The following is a 24,113-nucleotide window of genomic DNA, read 5'->3' on the forward strand; positions in this document are numbered from 1 at the left end:
AAACAACATCCTGAGACTATGATAGATACAAACCTAGGTCAGTTTTACTTTAAGAACATACAGTCACTTGGCTTAAGAACCTCAGATGAGATCCTTGAAAATAATCTTGTGGATCATGGGACCATCAACTCTGTTAAGCAATGATCCCAACAGACCAGAAATGAACATCGTTTATGTATGTATGTTGGCCTGAAGATGGACACTGTACCATTAACCAGTTTTATATACAAACATGTTTCATAAGGTCTTTCTTAACATCAGATAAAGCAGTCCAACATGTCTAAATTAAAACCATTCATATGGCATCTCTGGGGGGAATAATTGGCAAAATCACAAGTGTAAGTATTGAACACATATGCTAGAATGGAAATAGGCATTTTCTTAGAACTAGCAATATGACTTTGAATTCAAAACTGAGTTCAATTTGGACCATTTGTTTATTTATTCATTTATTTATTTTAATAAATCAGTAAGGATATGAGCTATATTTTCTGTATCGCATAAATGTCATCCTTCAAAACCAAGCCAAATATTTTCAGAAAGTTTTGGCAGGAATGTAAGAACCACTACTGAGATAGTCATTCAAGACAGAAACCAAATGTGTTGAAAGTTCAATCTCAGTTTGGAGAATATTTTAAATTTTATTTTAATTCAGGGAAGGTTTTTTTCAAATATTTTTATTGTGGTAGAATATACATAATATTAAGTTTACTGTGTTGGCTATTTTTTAACATGTAGTGGCATTAGGTACCGCACCCTGTTGTGAAGCCATCACCATTGTTCACCTCATTTTCCATTATCTCTCAAAAATGAAGTTTGAGAATAAATAGAGATTTGACTTTTTCCCCCTAGTTGATTCCCTAAAATGTCTTTATAAAGAAACTCTTGGTTACTTCACATTTTCTTAAAAGAATGTGTATCTGAGTTCACTGTATGAGTTCATTTCATTCCAATAGGTGCTTTGCTATTTATGGTTTTTAAATATCTGCTTGGGATCACTAAAAAAAATAGCTCTATTGAGAATGAGCTGTAAGGCAGTCCTGGTGAACTTGGAAGGTTGCCTTGGATTATATTTCCACTTAATGTGAAGCAACATAAGAAAATAAAAATCGTAAGAGCACTTATGCACATGAAAGATCAGGATTCCACTTAATAATGATTGCACCTACTATTATCATGGTCCTATTTTTTAAAGGTATATCTGAATATATTGAGAAAAAGTTAAAAAAATGGTTTGATGTTAGGAATTCAGTCTTCATCTTTCTAACCAATCATATCTTTCATTTTAAGACCACAGGTGGCTTCTAAATATAATACAGAGATGAATTGATAGAGCTAATGTATGACTTCTTGAGCAGGGAGCAATACTTTAGGCTTTGAGTCTAGTTTGGGACAGGCATCATATCCTAACTAAACCAGCAAGATTATCTGGATTCTGAATCTCACTTATGGGTTTGTAAATTTTTTTTAATGTTTTTTGGTTGTTGATGGACCTTTATTTTATTTATTTGTATGTGGTGCTGAGAATTGAACCCAGTGCCTCACACATGCTAGGCAAGCACATTACCACTGAGCCACAACCCCAGCCTCATTTAAGGTTAATTTAAATTCTCAACTTGATTGGATTAAGAGATGCTGAAGATTAAGGAGCTTCTGGGTGTGTCAATGAGGGTGTGTTTAGGAATGATTGGCATGTGGGATAGCGAATGGAAGGGGAGACAATTCCTAAGCATGGGCAGCACCATCCAATAGGATGGTGGCTTGGATGGAATAAAAATTGGAAGAACAAGTAAGCAGCAGCACATGCAAGCTAGATTCTCAGGTTCTTCATTGCTGCAGCAATTGCCTGAGGATATCAGACCCTCAGTCCTTCACTCTTCCAAATTGGACTTTGCCAGTGATTCACCAGGGAATATCCAGAAGCCTTTGGTCTGGGTTAGCATTTTTGATCCCTCTTGTTCTGAGGCTTCAGCCTCTTGGACTGTGCAGCTCTGCTTCCTCCAGCTCTCCAGTCTGCCGACAGCCATTGTGGACCTTCCAGCTGCTGGTCATGTAAGCCGATCTAATAAATCCTCTTTTTATAATCATATTTCCTGTTGATTCTGTTCCTCTAGAGAACACTGACTACTCCAGGACTGGTTCCACAGAGATTTAGAATCCTTAGATGATACAGAGTGTAACACCTGCAGAGCTCAGGAACATGGAGAAAACTCAGTTCCAAGCCATCTTATTTCATAGGGGCTCCTTAGGTATGCAATTCCCAAGGAAAGGGACTTTTTCCATCTCCTTCCCCACTGATTTCTGGAATAGTACCAGGGATATAGAAGGCACTCCAGAAGTAGTTCTAGAATGAAAGAATATTCCAACCTGTCATGTCTCCTCCCTTGTTTCCACTAGCCTGAGAACATATTGACATTAATTACCCAGGCTTAACAGGCTCAATGCTTTACCTTTCTGAGTAAGAGTTATCAGCTCCTTCTCACCAAATCCCCTTCAGTTTTTCTGCAGAATTCCCTGTATGGCTCATATGTGTGTAAGAACAAGGTTCTCCTGACTTGACGTCTTTGTTTCTGCTGCCTGTATCCCTGCCTAAATGAAATGATGTGGGAATATTGCTACCCTTGATAAAGAGTCCTAGCCCTGATGCTACTGTAGGTGAAAGATCTTGATGTGACAAATGGTAGAGTGCGTATTTTAGCTATCTGAATTTCAACTCAATGTTATAATTTGGCACCAGGGATCCAAAGCAGTGCTCACAAAGCTGTTAATGAGAAGAGCCACCTTTTCTGCTCCCTGCAATCCCAAAATATAGTCCTGGATCCTAGCAAGGAGAGTAAAAACCAAGCTGTCTTCTTTATTTTTCCATCCTTTCTCTGCTTCTCACTGATAGACTAATGCATTTTTCTCTCATGCTTATAAATTTAAAAAAAAATTGGTACTGGTCACTGAACCCAAGGGCACTTACCACTGAGTCACACCCCCAGCACTTTATATATTTTATTTTGAGACAGGGTCTCTCTAAGTTGCTTAGGGCCTTGCTAAATTGCTGAGGCTAACTTTAAATTTGTGATCCTCCTACCTCAGCCTCCCAAGCTGCTGCTAGGATTATAGGCATGCATCACCATGCCTGGCTCTTTCATGCTTATGAAATAATAGTTCAACATCCTGGGTCAGAGTTTGACTCATCCACCCAATACCTATAGCCAGTCTTTGAATCCTATTTTCGATTTCTGGTGAGATATCCCATCATAATGTAGAGCAATTTCTTTTCATTAAATGAATAATAATCATTAATGGAAAAGTTGCAATTCAGATTCACTTTGCACAAATCACATGTACACATTTGTGTTGGGAAAGGTAGAGAATTCAGTGGAAAGCCCTATTAAGACAGAAAGGATAGTGCTGAACAGATGAAAAAAATAGCCAGGCCCTCATCTTCTTTAATTAAAATTAGTTTTATGATTAACTAAAAATTATGCTTCTTTCCAACAGGCTTGGAATCAAATAATCACTGAAACTATGCTTCAGATCTTTTTCCCCCTCAAAGACTGACACTAAAAATTTGGATTTGCCAAGTGTGTTAGTCAGCTTTCTATTACTATAAGAAATCCTATTTACTTTCTATTACTACAACAAATGATGTAATCAACTAATAAAGGAAAGGTTTATTTTGGCTCATGGTTTCAGTCTATGGTAATTGGCCTTGTTGCTTTTGGGTCTACAGTGAAGCAGTACATCATGGCAAGAGCTCATGGCAGAAGAAGTTGTTCACTTCATAGCCACCAGAAAATAAAGACAGAAAGTGAAGATACTGGCCAGGTCCCAATATCCTCTTCACAGGCACGCCCCCAATGGCCTAACTTCCTTCCACTAGGCCCTCACCTCCTGAAGATTCCATTACCTCAGGTATAATGCCATGGTTGGGGATCAAGTCTTCAACACATGGGCCTTTGGGAGCCTTTCAAGATGAAAACTACACCATAAAGGGAAATAAAATATATTAATGAGTATAATGGGAAGTTTCCCACATAATTTTAAGATTTTAGAATCAGTACCAAAGATCTATACAAATTCTTGTATCATCAGAAAAGTAAATTTCCTCACTTCACCTGTTATTTGCTGTCCAGCTACATCCTCCTATTTCTGGAAACAAAACCTTTAAACCACTACCCTTATTCCTGGCTGAATGGTTGGAGTATGACTGATCTTTAGCTGTAAATTGAGCTGTTTTTGGTTTTCCCTAATCATCATATTTTACCACTCTAGCCTCAGTGATTGATTCATAGATAAGCACACAACTCAATTCACCTGGACCACATTAGGACTTCCACAGACCCTGAATAGTTTTGCTTTTGTGAACCTCTTCCTTTCTCTCTCTCTCTCTCTCTCTCTCTCTCTCTCTCTCTATATATATATATATATATATATGTGTGTGTGTGTGTGTGTGTGTGTGTGTAAAATAATAACATTTTATAACTTCATTGATAAAAAGACATATATTATTTATCATACATCTTCTTGGAAATAAAATTTATTTTTTTTCATCTGATTTTAGAGAGAGAGATTTTTTTTAATATTTATTTTTTAGTTTTAGGCGGACAAAACATCTTTGTTTGTATGTGGTGCTGAGGATTGAACCCAGGCCACATGCATGCCAGGCAAGTGTGCTACCGCTTGAGCCACATCCCCAGCCCTTCATCTGATTTTAAAAGACACTAAAACATTTTCATGGAGTCTGAAAGTACTGTGGGCCACGGCACTTGACCATACTGTGCTTAATGGATATGTCAGTCCTTCAGGCAGCCAGTGAGTCTTGGTGGTGTTTCCGGGGCTTCTGTTGAGAAGCCCCATATTCTGCTGGATTTAGTGGGAGAAACCCTGTGGGCTTGTGAGTGGCTGGGAGCTGCTATGGTGCTGACCTAGAGAAAGCAACTCTAGGTGCTGACCTAGAGCTGGGGGATGGGGCTGATGGTGTCCACAGGGGATCTTAGACAGAACTACCCAGACCAATACAATTCCTTTTTTCTTAAGCTTGTGTGATCTGTGGTTTCTGTTGAGGAAAGTTCTTCCCTAAACTACTAGCCAGCTTAAAACTTAAAAATAAACACTTTGCTTATGCCGTTACTGTTGGCTCAGGTGAATTTATATAAAATCATAATATTATGAGAAAGGCTCTAAGATTCCATCTAGCCTTCTATGATATCTTAATATAATATCACTTTTTTTTTCTGAATGAGTTCTCTTATTTCTCCAGTCCACACTGATCAGGATTGTACACAAACAAAAACTATCCTCCTGTTGCTTCCATACTTACAACCTTCAGTGATTCTTCACTGCTGAGGGGCATGAAGTACTTGGTATCTCAATTTGGTGGTTAAGGCCCTGCAGCCCCGTGCCTGCTTCCCTGCCAGACGCCCATTTTATGTTTACATTTTACATGTCTTCTTCACTCTTCCTTCTGTGTCTTTACTGGAACTTTCCATTTGCCTGAAATACTTCTCTTCTTCACTGTACCTTCTAAAGTTTCAGTTAAAGGAATATGTAGTTTTTGCTCAATAAAGCTTTATCCAACTAGATTAAATTTAAACTCTAAAAGGTAGAATCCAAAGGGATCTCTTAGTTGCTCTTGATGACCATTAATACACTATTAATGCTTGTTCCAATGATTGTATTTAAATATAAAATTAAGGCTTAGTTTGATATACATGTACAAAATATAGGTGGTGGAGTATGCTACTAGCAACTGACAGAGTTCAAGGAGGAAGGTTTATATGTAGTGTGTGTCTGAACTTCTTTTCTTTCTGGCAAGCCATGTAAGACCTTATATGATACAGAATCTACCAGCCTTTCATGCTCATCTATTGATGGTCATCTCTAGGACTCAGTCCTTGTGCAATATTAACTCAAAGGCATCATTCTTCAGAAAGACTTTCTTCCATCCTCAGGAGCCAATCATCTTTCTCTCTGTTATCCTTCAACTTTTACCTAGCTACTACTACTCCAGGAACTACACCATATGAGAGGAATAGCAAATTGAACGTTGGCAAAACACATGATTTGAAAATTCAAAACAATTCAAAGACTGATTTTTTTTCAGTGTCCTCTTGTACAAAAAATTCTCTGTTACTGTTATTTCCGTGTCATTGCCTCTATAAATGTAAATATCACGTTTTACTGAGACCAGTTTCCCTCTTGTGATTTCATTTTCTCTGGGCTGTATTATTTATTTCCATTCCCTTCCCCTTAGTGTTCCCAAAGAGCTTTCACTATCAAGCTGCATTTAAAAACATGAATAAAGTTTATTTTCTTTCTTATTCTCCTAGGTTAAAGAATATATAGAGATCTCTTCCCATTTCCTGGTGGACTGCCTTTGCACACATTGGGTATATGCACCCCACTTCAGAGAACAAGGCAAAGGGCCCCTGTGCCCATTATTAAGCTAATGTCTCCCAGCTACAAACCTTCCCTTCAGTTCTCTGCTGGGGCTAGACTGGGGTTCTGCCAACTGTTTCTCCTTGGCCAGCTAGCTGCCTGTTGGACCTTGCCAATGGAGGTCACTAAAGCGACTCTTTAAGGTTGGAAGAGGAAGAAGGAAATTGCTTTTTCCTGTTTGCTTGTAGTACTACCCAGTGTTGCTAGCAACCCTTTTTTCACCCTATAAATGGAGTTCCTTCCAGTTGTAGCCCTTGGTTCTAGTTCTCAGTTTTTCCAACATGTAGAGGACCAGCCTCATAGTACCCTCTCAGGGACACTAACGTCTGTTGACTGGTGTCCCTTCTCAGATGTATGTGTTGTGTAAGGTCACCTGGGAAGTGGGTGCTTCTATGAGAGAAACATGAGTACTGGAATGAGATTAATGCAAAATAAATTAATATGATGATGACAGATACCAGCCATTTTTTTCTTTTACCAAGCAATGTAAGAGCTAAGAAATTATCTTGATAGGTAAGAGCAGATTAATGTTTTAAGAAAATCTTATTACTTTAACACATAGAGCATTAAACTTTGGTTTATATAACTAATTTAGTTACTCAGACCTTTTTATCACTTATTCAAACCTTATTCCACAAACCTTATCTAATTTCCATCACAAGCCTTATATCTAATCCCATCACAAACTGTCTTATAGGTCTTTCCCTCCTTCTAAATTTACATTTTAAAACAATCTTTGTAAAATTTTTGAATTTCAAATTAAGATGAAATACTTTGTTTTTTTATGGTACTTTAATTGAAACCTCTTAGACTTTGTGTATATATTGCCCCTGATAAAATCTTAGCTCCTAGTAACCTCGTTTTAGTGAAGACACAGATATAAAGCAATCTCAAACGTTTTTCACTTACCAATTTATGAAAACACATTTAATATTTAAACACATTTTCTTAGAAGTTGATGTTTAGCACCTCAACTTTGTAAATTAATCAGGTATCTCCTTTAACAAACATGTTTTTGAAAATTGATCCCTTTTATGTTAAATCTAATTTATTCACTTTTAACTGTAAAAATGAAGATATCAGACAAATGTATTTAACAGCATTTATCAAGTCAGAAATTATTTTTGGCTCAGATTAGGGAGAAATTAGTTAAGAAAACAAAGTGGCAGAGTGTCAGAGAAAGACAAGATGGCCAGCCAGAAGTGGCTTGAATTTAAAAGGGACTTTTTTTCCTTTTCTTTTTCTTGGTCTCAATCCAGTTCTCTGCAATTTATATTTTAGACACAAGTCTAGGAGAGATGGAGATCTAGCAGAAGCTAAGAAAGCAATAGAGATCCCTTTCTTTGGATCCAGCATTTCCCATGTTTTACACCTGGCTAAAAATTTACTTCTCGCCTTTGAACTGACACGTCTCTGGGAGCATCCCCCGTCTGACCAATGAAGAAGTTCCCCTGGATCCAGACCCTGCTCAGTCCTTGTTTGGAACTCCTCAGTTCCCTATCCAGGTGCCAAATTGTCAAGGCCTCATCTCTACTCCAGGCCCTGGCTATTAATTTAAGAGCTGGACAAGTGGGAGCAATGGAAGATGAGGAAAAGACAAACAACACACAGAGTAAAGGCTAGGGCCAGGTGGGTAGCCAAGCCCGGCTGAGGCTTGACTGACTCAGAGCTAGCTTAGTGAGTTTATTTTATAGGTTTCATCATCAAAATGTCAATAGTGGAAAGTTTCAGCAAAGCAGGTGATCTGAAGGATGAAGGATTGGCAAGTCATTGGGGTCATCTTGTTTTGCTCAGAATTCTCTATTCCTGGGAGTTGGTACTAAACTCAAGGCCTAGACTAATAACTCTGGCTGGTGTCACCATAGAAACTGGGCATCTTGACCTAAACTTTTTTTTTAATATATATTTTTAGTTGTAGATGGACACAATACCTTCATTTATCTATTTTTATGTGGTGCTGAGGATTGAACCTAGTGCCTCACCTGTGCTAGATGAGCACTCTATTGCTAAGCCACAACCCCAGCCCCTCAACCTACACTTTTGCAAAGGCAGCTCCTAGGGCAAATGCAGTCACGAGTGTCAAAAGCCATGATTTGATTCAAATGACAGCTGTCCACACTTTTCATTCTTATTTAATCTGCTTAAAAATGCAAAGCATGGCAGGCAGACCAAAGATGAATAGGAAGGGTTTTCCAAGGCCAAAATCATCCTAAATGGAGAAAAATCAAAAGCATTCCTTCTAAAAACTGGAACAAGACAGAAATGCCCTCTATCACCATTTCTTTTCAACATAGACCTTGAAACTCTAGCCAGAGCAATTAGACAGATGAAATTTAAGAAATTAAAGGTATACAAATATGAAAATAAGAACTCAAACTATCACTATTTGCTGACAACATGATTCTATATTTAGAAGACTCAAAAATTTCCACCAGAAAACCTCTAAAATTAATAAATGAAATCAGCAAAGTAGCAGGATATAAAATCAATACCCATAAGTCAAATGCATTTCTATACATCTGTGATGAATCCTCTGAAAGAGAAATTAGGAAAACTACCTCATTCATAATAGCCTTAAAAATAAAATAAAATACTTGGGAATCAATCTAACAAGAGAGGTGAAAGTCCTCTACAATGAAAATTACAGAATACTAAAGTAAGAAATTGAAGAAGACCTTAGAAGATGGAAAGATCTCCCATGCTCTTGAATAGGCAGAATCAATATTTTCAAAATGGCCATACTAGCCAAAGCACTATTCAGATTCAATGTAATTCCAATCAAAATCCCAATGGCATTCCTTATAGAAATAGGAAAAGCAATCATGAAAATTGTTTGAAAAATAAGAGAATAGCCAAAGCAATTCTTAACAAGAAGAGTGAAGCAGGTGGCATCACTCTACCAGGACTTGAACTATACTACAAAGCTGTAGGAACTAAAATGGCATGGTATTGGCACCAAAATAGACTTATAGACCAATGGTACAGAATAGAAGACACAGAAACAACCCCACATAAATACATTTGTCTCATACTAGACAAAGGCTTCAAAAACATACATAGCCTCTTTAACAAATAGTTTTGAGAAAACTGGAAATCCATATACAGCAAAATGAAACTAAACCCCTATCTCTCATCATGCACAAAACTCAACTCAAGGTGGATCAAGGACCTAGGAATTTGACTAGAGATCCTATGCCTAACAGAAAAAGTAGGCCTAAATCTTCATCATGTTGGATTAGGCCCCAAACTTCCTTAACAAGACTCTCAAAGCGCAAGAAATAAAATCAAGACTCAATAAATGGGATGGATTCAAACTAAAAATCTTCTTAGCAAAGAAAACAATCAATAATGTAAAGAGAGAGCCTAAAGAATGGGTAGAAAACCTTTACCACATGCACCTCAGAACACCAATCTCCGGGATATATGAAGAACTCAAAAAACTTAACACCAAAAAAACAAATAACACAATAAATAAATGGGTGAAGGAGCTAAACAGACACTTCTAAGAAGATATACAATTGACCATCAAATATATGAAAAAATGTTCAACATCTCTAGTAATTAGAGAAATGCAAATCAAAACTACTCTAAGATTTCATTTCACTCCAGTAAGAAGGGCAGCTATCAAGAATACAAGCAACAATAAGTGTTGGCGAGGATGTGGAAGAAAAGACACACTCATACATTGCTGGTGGGACTGAAAATTGGTGCAACCAATCTGGAAAGCAATATGGAGATTCCTCAGAAAACTTGGAATGGAACCACCATTTGACCCAGCTATCCCACTCCTCAGTCTATACCCTAAAGACTTAAAAATAGCATACTATAGTAATGCAGCCACTTCAATGTTTATAGCAGCACAATTCACAATTGCTAAACTGTGGAAGCAACCTAGATGCCCTTCAATAGATGAATGGATAAAGAAACTGTGGTTTCTGAGTCCAGAAACCTCTAGGCAACAGATAAAAACAGTCTCAGAGGAAATGATAAGAAACAGTTGAGCACTCACAGTGCTCAGTTTTATTTATATATCTAAGTTTGATTTTGTGTACTTAACACTTTTAGGAAAATAGTAACACTTGGAAGTATTTATCCCAGTCTTTACATTTCAGTCTAATTAAACAGTGAAAAAATTAGAAGCTCTAAACTTGTAAGGGATGTTTCATGGCAACTCCTTTATCCAAGAGACTCTTAGTTCAGCATTGCTGTTAACCAAAACTTGGTGAAGCATTTTGAAACAGTTATAATTAACACACTGGAGAGTGACTCTGGTGCCACTACTTCATAGATGATGCACAGCCTTGGGTATTTTACTTAATCATTCTAAAGCTTTAATTTTCTCATCTCTAAAACCCGTCTAATAGTAACTGCATTATTAGACCCATAACTACCCTTTTTATGAAATAAATATACCTAATGTTTGGATTTACTGCAATTTTATCAAATAAGACAATTATTCAATAATTAAATATTTTTCCTTAATAGAGTTCTTTCCCATCCACTTTGTCATTTTATAATCGAACTGAAAAACTGCTATCACCTTGTGATTTCATTGCCATAGTCACAGTGCAACATAGGACTTACGTGTTTGTGTTGTCACTGGTGTAAACAAGCACACTGTGCTGCCAGTCATATAGGACAGCACACACGGCTATGTGTAGTACATAATATTTGCTCATATATGACTATATGGCTTACATGTTCACTAACCTATTTATTATTATTTCAGAGTTTACTCTTACTAACAAAATGGTCTCTATAAAACACTATGCTATGTTATGCTGGTGCAGTCTCAGACAGCTCATGCAATGTTATCTTTCATGCTTGATGTGATCTTATATCAAAAAATCATTAAAAATGATATATGCAAACAAAATCAATTGCTAATGTTGCCAGTAAGAGGCCACATTGAGTGAGTGACTTGGAAACAAGATTAAAAGTGATTAAGATCTATAAAGATGGCAAATCAGTGATGATACTGTTTGCTGGTCAGAGACATCCCATTTCACCATAGCTATGATCTTGAAAAACAAGAACAAAGTGGCTGAAGCTGTAAAGGATCTGCCCCATTGAAGGCAACAAGACTAGGGAAAATTAGAGACAGTCCTACATCAGACAAGGAGAAAGTTCCAATGACCTGGATTGAAGACCAGACACAGAAATTCAGCTCCATGACAAGCACAGTCAAAGCAAAATGTTTATTTGTGATGCTGAAAGAAAAGTCTGCACTATAATGTTGAATTTACTGCTAGTTCTGGGTGGCTTAAATGACTCAAGAATCCTTATTCATTACATAATGTAAAAGCCAGTGGTGAGTCTGTGAGTGCTGATGTGAAGACAGCTAAAGAATTTTTGGAAACTCTGCATCAGCTGATGGTGACGGAAAATTACTTGCCTGAACAAATCTTCAGTACGGACAAAACCTCCCTTTCCTGGAAACAGATTTCTGACAGGATTTTTATCCATAAGGAGGCCAAATCAATCCCAGGTTTTAAGACAGGAGAACAGTCTTGCTTTGAACAAAGCTGCAGACTACAAATTGAAATCCTTTGTGAGGTGGCATAGTGAGAATCCCAGAGCCTTCAAGTCATCAGTAAGCGTACACTACAGTGTCCTGCAGGGGCAATAAGAAATCATGAATGACCCAGCTGAGGAGCCTCGTCAACTGCTGTGCCAGTGAAATGAAGAAGCATGGTTGGAGAGGATCTTGCTTATTGCTGAGAAGGCAACCCCACATCCTCCTTTTATGGTGAACTTCATTCCAATTGCAAAATGCTGTTTCTCTCTCCAAATACCCTTTTCATCTGACCAGTGGGTCAAAGGTTGTACAGTAGGTTTAAGGCCTACATCCTGAGGAGGATCTTTGCCCAACTATTGTTTCAGCTGAGAAAGACATAAAGGCACGAATGAAATTCTGGAAGGATAACAGCATCTATGACTGTATCAAGAAATTTCCTTGGGCTTAGGATGATTTCACCAAGGAGGATATGAGTGATATCTGAAAGAAGACAATCAAGATTTTCATCTATGACTTCAAAGGATTTGCCAAGGATGATGAGGTTGCAAAAATCAACCAGCCTTGGTTGGGATGGCAAACAACTTGTATTAGTCAGGATTCTCTACAGGAACAGAACCAATTTTGTGTGTGTGTGTGTGTGTGTGTGTGTATGTGTGTTTACAGGAGCCATTTATTAGGTTGGCTTACGTGATTACAGAGGCTAGATTGTCCCACAATGGCCATGTGCAGGTTGGAGAGCTGGTGAAACCAGTAGCTACTCAGTCCAAAAAGCTGGAGCCTCACAATGATTAAGACCAATGATATAGCCCAGCCTGAGACTGAAGGGTTAGAAGATCCCTGAAGAGTCACTGACATAAGACTTCATTCAAAGGCTTCATATTCTGGAATCTGATGTTCACAGGCAATGGCAGCAGCAAAAAACAAACAAAACAACAACAACAACAACAAAAAAAAAAAAAAAAACACATGACTCACACTTGTCGTGTGTGTGAGCTTCCCCTTCTTCCTCTTTTGGCTCCATCCAGACCTCAGCCTGTTGGCTAGTGCTGCCCACATTCAGGGCAGATCTTCTCCTCTCAGTCCACTGACCCAAATGCCAATCATCTCTGGAAACACCCTCGACACACCCACAAGTGTGATTTACCAATTTTCTATGCTTCTCTCCATCCAGTCCAGTTGACAAGTAAGATTAACCATTATACAACTTAAACTGGGTGTGGATAAAAATGACATTGAGGAGCTGCTGGAGAATGTTCCTGAGGAAGTGGTTAATGAGGAGTTGTTGGAAATGGAAATGGAACATAGAGCTGAAAAAGGGGCAAGAGAAAAAGGAAAGTACAAATTGGGCCCAGTGGCACATGCCTGTAATCCCAACTACTTGAGAGGATGAGACAGGAGGATTGCAAATTCAAGGCCAGCCTGGGGCACTTAGCAGAACTCTGTCTCAAAATAAAAAATAGAAGAAAAGGATTGGGGATGTAATTCAATGGAAGAAAACCCTTGGTTTTTATTCCCAGTATCAAAAGGGGGAAAAAAGAAAAAGGATCAACTCCAAAGAAATCTACAGTGAAGAATTTAGTGGAAGTTCAATAAGCTCCTTAAAAAATGTTTAAAAACATGGACCCAAACATCAAAAGATTTGCATTAGTGAAGGGGAATGTTCATGGCACATTATCCATTTATGAGCAAATCTATGGCAAAAAAAAAAAAAAAGGAAACAACCCACCATAGACATATTTTTGAAAAGAACAAGTGACAGAAGATCCTCAGGCAGGCCCTTCAGGAGATATTCCAGGGGGCATTACTGTCCTTGAGGATGACTGTGCCATAAGTGTTACAGCCCCTAAAGACCATCCAGTAGGACAAGGGCAGAGGTGGAAATCAGTGATACTCAACTCCTGACCCTGGGTGGGCCTAGGCTACCATGTGTGCTTGTGTCTTATCTTTTAATTAAAAAAAAGTTTACAATGTAAAAATATTAAAAACAGAAAAAGGATTATAGAATAAAGATATAAAGAAAGAATATCTTTGTACAGCTATAAATTGTGTTTGTATTTGAAGCTAAGTTTACAAAAAGAGTTGAAAAGTTAGAAGAAGCTTATAAAGTAAAAAAGTAACAGTTAAAAGAAAAAGAAAAGTCACAGTAGGGTAAGGTTAATTTGATTACTGAAGAAAGAAGTTTTACAAATAAATTTGGTGTAGCCTGAGTATACAGGATTGATAAAGCCTATTGTCCTGCACAGGAGTGTCCTTGGCCTGCCACTCACTCACTCACTGACTCATCAGAGCAACTTCCAGTCCTACAAACTCCATTTGTGGTATGTGTGGGCACAGGTTACCATTTTTAATCTTTTGTACCATATTTTCAATGTATCTTTTCTATGTTTAGGTATGTTTAGACATACAAATATTTACCATTCTGTTATAAGTGCATAAGGTATTCAGTATAGTAACATGCTATAAAGGTTTGCAGCCTAGGAGCCAGAGGCTATATACCACATAGGTATGTACTAAGCTATTCCATCTAGGTTTGTGTAGGCACATTCATTGATGTTCACATGACAAATCTGCCTAATGATGCACTTCTCAGAATGTAACCCTGTCATTAAATGATCCATGACTACGCCTATGTATCAAAACATATTTCACCTTAGACAGTGACAGAAACCTGGAAATAGTATTAGAAAGTTCGTTATTTTCAATATTCTTTCCAAACATCAAAAAACTCACATTACGCCAGGCACAGTGGCATACTCTCATAATCCCAGTGAGTGGAGAGGCTGAGGTAGGAGATGGCAAGTTCTAGGCCAGCCTCAGCAACTTAGAGAGATCCTAGGGCAACTTAGCAAGAACTTGTCTCAAAAAAAAAAAAAAAAAGGCTGGAGCTCAGTGTAGCTCAGTGGCAAAGAGCCTCTGGGTTCAATCCCCTGTACTAAAAACAAATAAACAAATAAAAACAAACTTCACATTATAAGAACCAGGAGACCTCTCATAGTGCCAGGACCAGTACTCAATGCATGTTGGCTGCATGAATGCTAACTGAAAGATAATCTTACATTAAGTACATATGTATATGTAGACTTTTCTTTCCTTGATTAAACAGCACCATTTTATTAGGGCAGATTGCTCTCTATGAAAGGACATAGAATTTTGAGAGGAAAACAAATAGATTTGGAAGAGGGATGAGAGCATCCAAACTGTCAAATCCACCCTAACAACTAATTACACCAAAGATGCTGTTTTCTAGCATAGTGTTTCTAGCACTATGGTGTATGACATTTCTTACCTGGGTGATAGGCTCTGTGCTAGTATTTAGGAAGCATACAAGTCTTTGGGATAACACTTACACATTATCTATCAGTTGGTATTCACAGAGGACAGATTTGGACTTGTTTATTTGTGTTCTTCCACAACCCAGGACTGGTGACATTTCTGGATCTCATCTCCAAAATTTGATGGTCAATTGTAATTGAGGCTTAAGCTTCCTATGAGACATTTAAACTGTCTCCACCAACCAAATGTACATAATACCAGAAAACAGACCCTGCGCCTTTATGGACTGGATCCTAGAATTTTAGAAAAAGTTGGTATTTTTTCTCTCTCTGGCTCAGATCTCTGAAGAACCAAAGTCCTCAAGTAGTAAAATTATATTTGGAAAGTCAGAAAAATATGCTTTAGCATAACTTTGTTCATTGTTTTCTGTATCTTTCTGTTACTATGATAAATAAGAATTGTTTCTCCTTTGCTTATATAAGTTGTGTGTCGTTCATAGTCTTGTATTAATTTGTGCTCTAAGGATTGTGGCTTCATTTTTTTATTATTTTTTTTTTAGAGAGAGAGAGAGAGAGAATTTTTTAATATTTATTTTTCAGATTTCGGTGGACACAACATCTTTATTTTATTTGTATGTGGTGCTGAGGATCGAACCCAGAGCCCCACGCATGCCAGGCGAACACGTTACCGCTTGAGCCACATCCCCAGCCCTGTGGCTTTATTTACTCCCTTAAAATTCTCCTTTCACTGTAGAATTCTCTTTTGACTAGCCACAGGGCAGCAGATGTTAACTGTGTCAGCAGAAAGCAAGATGTCTCTATTTCCTTTGTTCTAAGTAGTTTCCTCTCTTTGCACCAAAAGCTAATCTCAAAGTATTTTCCAGAAATCCTCTGTTTGAAATGAAGGCATGCAAAATCAGTTTCCAGAAAGAAATGGTAGGGGGGAAAAAAAAACATTTAGGAGAAAGAATTTAGAACTGAAAGTTACATAATGTAAGATTATCATTCGGTTAACATTCATGTAGCCAATATGCATTGAATATTGGTCCTGGCACTATGAGAGGTCTCCTGGTTCTTATAATGTGAAGTTTGTTTTTGTTTGTTTGTTTGAAATTTACTTGATATGTACAGTCAGAAAAAATATAGTTGGATAATCATAAGTAATAGTGCCAGCATATTTTCTTCATTCTAATGATCTATATTTTTTGATGCAATCTAACAGTAATTAATACCAAAGGCTCTGAAGGTAGACTAGCTGGTCTATGTTGGGTCTGTTGTTTTTTGGTTTTGAGGCCTTGGCAAATTAAAAAAAAAATTTAAAAAATTTAAAAAATTTAAAAAATCCTTAAGCAATAATGTCAGTGTTGGCTATTACTACCTCCCTGTAGAGTCCTAGAAAGTTTCTGACACATTCTTAATCTCCAAAAGTTTCTTCTTATAGTTTTCATGAGGAAAACATACCTCTTCAGAATAGTTTATTTTCAAAATATGTAAAAAAAAATTTGAAACACACAAGTTATTTTAATGAGTACCTTGGTAACTTTTAGGAGGACATTTGGATCCAAAAAAAAAAAAAAAAAAAAAAAAAAAACTCTTTCAGCTTTTATCTACATTCCATTAGTCTCTGTAGATAGCAAACCATCTTATGATCTGGGATTATCAAAGTGGGTGGTCTTCCTCTGTTTTGAATATATTATCTTTGTTGCCAGATTTGGAGGCAAGGACAACTTGTGTACCTGCCTTCTCAGTCCATGAACTCTGCACCCTTTGGGACTTAAGTTTTCATTCAAGTGTCATGTAAGACAGAGAAATGTCTTCATGGGAGAATGTCTTTGAATAACAGAGCAAGAAGTGACTCCGATTGTCACTAGCTCACTCTTTTATTTTCTAATCTGGGACTGAGAGAGATGTGACTCTTTGCGGGTCACAGGACAGGGTGAAGGCAGAGGTTGTGGGGCTTAATGCACAGTCCTTCCTCCTATAGTACAGTATGCATTGATAAAGAGGTGATAGTAATTGAGTCTGGAAAAATCTTGAAAAGTGAAATAAGTTACTGTATTTTAATATTTATTTTCTCCCATCCTTGAAAGAAGAATAAATTTGAAATCTCATGAATAAGACTCAAGTGTTTGAGGAATTTTATATCCATTTATGCTTTCATGACACGCTCTCCTTAGTTATGTGACTACATTCAAGGACATTTGTAAAGTTTGTGTGTGTTAAATAAGACAATATAAGGCAAGCACTCTGTTCTATACCTGACCAGCAGGAAGAACCTCATGAATTTTAGCCAATTGACATTACTATTATTTGCTTACATTCGAGAATCCTTTTAGCCAAAATGCTAGGGAATAAAATATTTACACAATCTTAGAGATAATTACCATATAATTCCTCACAGTGTCTGAAGAGGCAGGTGAGAAAAATAGTATTATTATTGAAATCTGGGAAAACAGACACTAAAAAATTTGTGAGCCAAGAAAGACACATATATTTTTTATTTCCTTCTCAACCTCAGGTCTAAATACTCTCATTTTATACATTTTTAGTTTCCTGAATAAATGATTATGAAAAGGAAACTAAATAAACTATACCAGAACAACCCCAAACCCTCTATAAGCTGAGTAAAGGCAGCTTTGTGGGCTTCTCCTGGAGACTTCCTTCCTTTCCCAACAACACAGCAGCTAGAAAAGGAGAAACAGGTTTGAACACTTCCTCTTGACCAAATAAATAAAGAGGAACTAATATGTGGGCTTAAAAATAAATAAATAAATAAATAAATAAATATATATATATATATATATATATATATATATATATATATATATTCTAGTACATGTTTCTTTTATAATGAAAAATATATATATTCTTTTATAATGAAAAAATATATATATTTTTTCATTAAAAAAGAAACATGTACTGGAGCTGGGGTTGTGGCTCAGTGGTAGAGTGCTTGCCTTGCACACATGAAGTACTGGGTTCGATCCTCAGTACCACATAAAGTAAATAAATAAGTAAAAAAAAAAAAAAAACATGTACTAACCACTAATACTTATCAAGCAGTTGCCTCTAAGTGATGTACTGAGTGATTTACACACAGTAACTCATTTAATCCTTTCAGCTCTGAAGAGTAGGAATGATTTTTATCATCACTGTACAGATGAGGAAACCAATGTCAAGAGAATGCAGGGTCTGCCAGAATTTGCAGAGCTCACAGATGGTGGAGATGAGATTCCACCTAAGCGCTCATGTCTCTAAGCTAAAACTCTCAGTCACTACCGTGTATCACCACCTCCTACCCAGGTTGGAAATTAAGGAAAACAAGAATCAAATTGGACTCTGATTTAATAAAATTGACTCTGATTTATGTTTTGAACATCAGTGAGAAATTTGCTAATTAAAAATGACAAATTCAAGATCAAGTAGTCAGGAAGATCTGATTTCTCCTGTGATCTCCCTCTTTGGCTTGCAGATGGCTGCCTTCTTGCTATGTCCTCTGCTGGCTTACCCCCTATCTGAGGGTTATCTGTATCCTAATCTCTTCTTCTAAAGACATTAGTCATACTGGATAAGGGCTGGATCAGTTACTGTAACAGGACATCTGAAATAATTCAACTTCAAAGGAGGAAATGTTTATTTTGACTCACAGTTTTGGAGATTTCATTATGTGATCACTTGACACTATGGCCTTTGTCCTTGTGATCAGGTACAACATCATAGTGGAAGTACATGATGGCAGAAGCTGCTCCCCTTATGGTGGCTGGGAAGCAAAAAGAGAGGAAGAAGAGACCAAAGTCCTGCTTATCCCTTTGGAAAGCATGACCTGCTTTGCTCCCACCTTTCAGAGGCTCCACCATCTTTCAGTAGTGCTACAGTTTGGGGACCAAGCCTTTAACACAGGGCCTTTGGAGGACATAGCTATCTAAACCATAGTAAGGAGAAAAAACTGTGTGACGTCATTTTGCCTTAATGAACTCTTTATAGGCCTATATTTATATCTCTAAATATTGTCCCATTCAGGGACCTTTTGGATTAGAATCTAAACATGTAGATTTGGAGAATACAATTCAGCTTGTAACAGGCATATTCAGGGTCTTCTGTGTAAGATTAGTAAATTGTATCTTCAAGGACTCTATTGGCACAGGTGGGCCATAATTTTATTTTTATTTTATTTTTCTCCTTTTAATGTCTGGAAGATTTATAAATGATATTCCCCTTTTCTTTCCTGATATGGATTTTTTCTTAATCTTCCCATAAAGACTTTAAAAAATGAGTTCTCCAATTACAAGCTATCAGAGAAAATAAAAATATATTCAATGAAGTTACAGTAGTCCTTCAGATTATTGTGTGGACATTATCACACACACTGACAATTTATTCAGTTATCTCTCATACTGAATAAAGTGTCAGCGTCCAATTGGGATGCACAGGGTGCTCACGAAGGGCATGTGACCTGAGATGGAACTGCACCGGATGGGAGAGCACTTCCCCATTTTCCTTCTCCCTGTTCAAGCAGATAGTTGGTTCTCTGCTCACTTCCTCAGAGGAGAATGAAGACAGGTGACAAATAAAAGTTGTTTGACAATGACTTCTTTTCCTGGCCTTTAGTTCCGATGCCCAACTACAGAAAAGAAAAGACTCTCCGAGTCTGGACTCTGGAAGGGTTAAGATCCTCCCTTCAGATGAATGGCTAATAACAATAACCATCTCATTCCCTAACTACGCTTTAGGCACCTCTTAAATCACATATCTATGTACTTAGTAACCCTCTAAAAACCCTATGTGGGAGTTTTTCCTAATATTGTGAGAGTGTTCATGAAGATTTCTTTGTGTCTGGTTTTGTTTACTGCTGTATCACTAGTGTCCATGACAGTACCTGGAAAAGATGAGATACAAATCAATATTTACTGTTGAATAAATCTCATCTAAGGATGAAGGAGCTGAGGCACAGAGAGATTAAGTTACTTGACTTTCCCACAGCTGGCAGTGGATTAGGAGCATCTCTACCTGCCTGGGCTAGGATAAGAGAAATGAGAGGATGGGAAATCTGTGGTTTAGAAAGGCACAGGCCCTGGGACCCATTGTGCTGCCAGGGAAGAGGTGGGATCATAGAGGAGAAATGGCTGTGTGGAGTACTGGGTGGGTGGACTTGTTATAGAAAATTAGGAAAGTGCTGTTTATGCATATCTTAGTTTAATTTTTTAAAAAACGGGAGCAGTTGCTCATTGTTGACAGGCAGCATTAGATAGGAAAAAAATATTGAATGTCTCATCAGAAGGCCTAGGTTTTCATTCTACTTGTTCCACCAAAAATTTCTGAATTGGGCTGGGGATGTGGCTCAAGCGGTAGCGCGCTCGCCTGGCATGCGTGCAGCCCGGGTTCGATCCTCAGCACCACATACAAACAAAGATGTTGTGTCCACCCAGAACTAAAAAATAAATATTAAAAAAATTCTCTCTCTCTCTCTAAAAAAAAATTTTCTAAATAATTTCCCTATTTTCTCAGTTTCCTAATCTCCAAAATAAGGATTAAAGTTATTGGGCTGAGGACAAAAGAATTTTTAAAAAAACAGAAATTAAAACTCAGTGAAAGATAGTAAGTATGGTGTGTTAATTTTGTATAGCTTCCACTCCTATTCCATATGCACTTGATTTTGACACATCTTTTTATTTTATTTTTTTACTTTTTTGGTGGGTAGGCAAAGGATTACATTTTGTCTTAATTAAACTTTTTACGAAGTAGTATTTATATTTACTTCCATTTCTTCTGCTTATGATAAATGGATATAAACAAATTTTTTAAAGTTAAAACACCTTAGAAAGAGTAAATAGTCTATGACTGATAGGTTGGTATTGCCATCTGTGGGTGTGATTTTTCTAGAAGTTGAAAACCAGCCTTGAACTTCAAATGTTTCAGGAACAATCTGCAAGCTCACTAATGTACACACAGGCTTTTTTATTGGATCTTTTCATGCAGCTGATATTATAGCTGGAATTAAATTTCTAAAGCATACAGGCATGTGCTACTAATTTATACACAGATATAAATTTATACAAGGATTATCACTCCAGGATAAGTAATACAGGAGTCACCCACTCCAGGTTTACTTTAAACAACATGGCTCCTCTGAGAAACGAGTGCAAACAAAACATACCAGCAGCAATGCAAATGTAAAGTCTTTGTGCAAACATGTCTTGTGGAAAAATACAAATTAGGATAATCCAGTCATCAAATATGTATTTTATTGCTTATGACATCCTGACACTCCTTTTAGGACCAAGGAGACAACAGTAAAGAAAACAAGTAAGTGTCAACTGCAGCTCTCATTCTACAGATGGAGACTACAGACAGATGAAATACCCTGAATTATCAGACATTGTGATGAAAAAACATACAGCAGGTAAAGGTGAGATTGTTGGGAGAGGGCTTTGATGAGAAGTGGTCACTAAAGGAATTTCCAAGACCTTTCAAAAGTAAGGAAGAGAGCCATGGTGTAATCTGTAAAAAGATGAGATTGGATTTATGTCTTCTCATTCACCATAAACTTGTGGTGAACGACTAAGAATAAATGACAATACAATCTGCATAAGTAAGTACCATGACTCTGAATTTATCTTGCATGCAAACATGCTGGATTATTTACGCACAGACATCTTATAAAACACCGATAAAAAACAGAAGTCTCTGCAGGCTTGAATTGTTGGATATGCATATTTCATCTAAGACATGAAGGAAGACACTGAGGTGGAAGTGAACACTCTTCTCTCATTGGCCTGTGACTATCACTTACTCATCATATAAACCCACACTGCAATCACACATCAAGCACCGGCAACACTACAGACTCCACAGAGACACAGCACTATTAAGTGATATTATTCAGCACCACCTAGGTAAGAAGGGGAATGTTCTTCTCTCTTTACGGTTTTCTTTTTATTACTCTCATATCCTGCTGTGACAATCTTGTGACTTATTTTCACCATTTTAAGAATCTTTTCTCACCTGGAACCTCCCTATGTTGATGACCATGCGGAAATCAAACAGTAATTTCAAAAAGAAATACAGATCCAGGAGATTTTAAAAGATTCCTTCAAGTAAATTTTAACATGGAAAAGAGTCAATATCTGTCCTATGCAGAGTTTGTGATTTCTTCCAGAATTTTCTCAGGTGCTTTCTCAGTGTAAATCAGCAGAGAATTTCATCTCATGGTTCTTTGCTCTTTTGTTTTAAGCTCAGGGATTTTATTTGTACTATGTGTTATTATTTTAAGGCATGTTTTGTTGAAGTGTCTCCATGTTTTGCCAAGAATTACATTCTATCGTCATTTGGTTCCAGAAATAGTTTGAGAGATTTACTCCAAGCCAGAAATTTGAACTCACAGCTCCCCGAGGATATTTCAGTTATTCCTAGTGCCTTGGCTTTAATGTAAGACATAAATTTAAAATAATATTTAGTTGTATTTGATAGGAAAATAGAGATCCTAGCTTGCCAATTCAAAATTAAACATCCAGTGTTTGATTGGAATCAATGACTTACTCAGTTAACAAAAATTTCTCTCTTGTTCTAAACTTAACTCCAATCTGGCAACTTTTTCCAGCATTGACCTAGAAATGTCCCGGGCTCCTGATTTAATTCCTGACATTAAATCTTCTTTCTTTGTGATCAACTGTTGGGAGGTAATAAATTGCTATTATGTAATGCCAAAATATACAAGTTCCTATATGGATAATGGCATCTCACCTGATGGCTACCTGAATTCAGTTTTTGCACTTCAAATACCAGTATATACAAATGGAGTGCAAATATTATACTCTGTTACTATATTTCACATGGATTTGTTACTAGACAAGATGTAGCAAAGAAGAACCTTAGCAAATTGACAAGTACTTTTTGTTTTTATATTTCATATTCATAGGTTATTACATAATTAATTATTAGGCAGGTAAAAAACTGTGTCTGGAATTTCCAAATATTTTTAATTTCCTTATATCTCCTAAGAGTCTCCTAATCTCCAAAATAGGGATTAAAATAGTGTGAGGACAAAAGGATTAAAAAAATAATAAAAACTCAGTAAAAGTCTATAAATACAATATCTTAATTGTGTGTAGTTCCCGCTCTCATTTGTACTTGATTTTGACACATCCTTTGTTTTGGTGGGAGGGCAAGGGGCTGCATTGTGTCTTCTTAATTGAATTTTTTAAAGTAATATTTATATATATTCATTTTTCTGCTTGTAATAAGTGAATGTAAACAAATTTTTTCAAAGTTAAAAACAGTTTAGAAATAGGAAATATATGGACTAACATGTTGGTATTGCCTGCTATGGGTGTGATTTTCTGGAAGTTGAAAACAAGCCTGTCATTAAAATGTGTCATGGAGAATCTGCAGGCTCACTAATGCACAGGGAGTCTTTTTATTGGATCTTTTCATTGAGCTGTCCTGATATTGTAGCTGGAATTAAATTTCTAAAACATGTAAGTATATGTTACTAATTTATATAAAGGTATCAATTTATATAAGGATTATCTCTCCCGGATAAATACTGTAAAGACCCACTTCACATTTACTTTAAACAATAGGGCCCTTCTGAGAAATGTGTGTAAACAAAACATATAGCAGCAATGCAAATTTAACGTCTTTGTGAAAATGTGACTTGCAGAGAAATACAAACTAGGATCATTCAATCATTAACTATGTATTAGTGCCTCTCAAACAGCTGGTGAATCAAGAGTTTTACATGGTTTTCTTTGGAGTTTAAGAAAGCCAGTTATTATTTTTGGTGTAATGGAATCTTCAAGCACAATCAACTTTTCTACTTCATGTTTCTATATTATTTTAGGAAAAAATACATTCAGTTTTCCATACATGAGATTTTAACACAGAATGACAAT

At 36.8% G+C, this 24,113-nt stretch overlaps 1 protein-coding gene across 4 annotated transcripts in view; it reads left to right on the top strand.

Annotated features, from left to right (window-relative positions):
- Window positions 1-24,113, top strand: part of Hpgds (hematopoietic prostaglandin D synthase) — a 76,723-nt gene that overhangs the window by 27,018 nt on the left and 25,592 nt on the right. Inside the window, exon 2 of one of the 4 annotated variants that reach the window (XM_046458888.2) lies at window positions 21,497-21,628. The exons of 1 other annotated variant lie outside the window; for it this stretch is intronic. The gene's annotated coding sequence lies outside the window, so the exon portion shown is untranslated. Of the gene's footprint in view, window positions 1-21,496; window positions 21,629-21,960; window positions 22,116-24,113 lie in introns of those variants that run through there. 2 more of the 4 variants (XM_058583850.1, XM_046458886.2) reach the window with 2 other exon arrangements.

The sequence above is a fragment of the Marmota monax genome, unplaced genomic scaffold (genome assembly GCF_021218885.2).
Source record: "Marmota monax isolate L192 unplaced genomic scaffold, Marmota_monax_Labrador192_F-V1.1 WCK01_AAM20220418_F8-fsc00002, whole genome shotgun sequence".
Taxonomy (NCBI): domain Eukaryota; kingdom Metazoa; phylum Chordata; class Mammalia; order Rodentia; family Sciuridae; genus Marmota; species Marmota monax.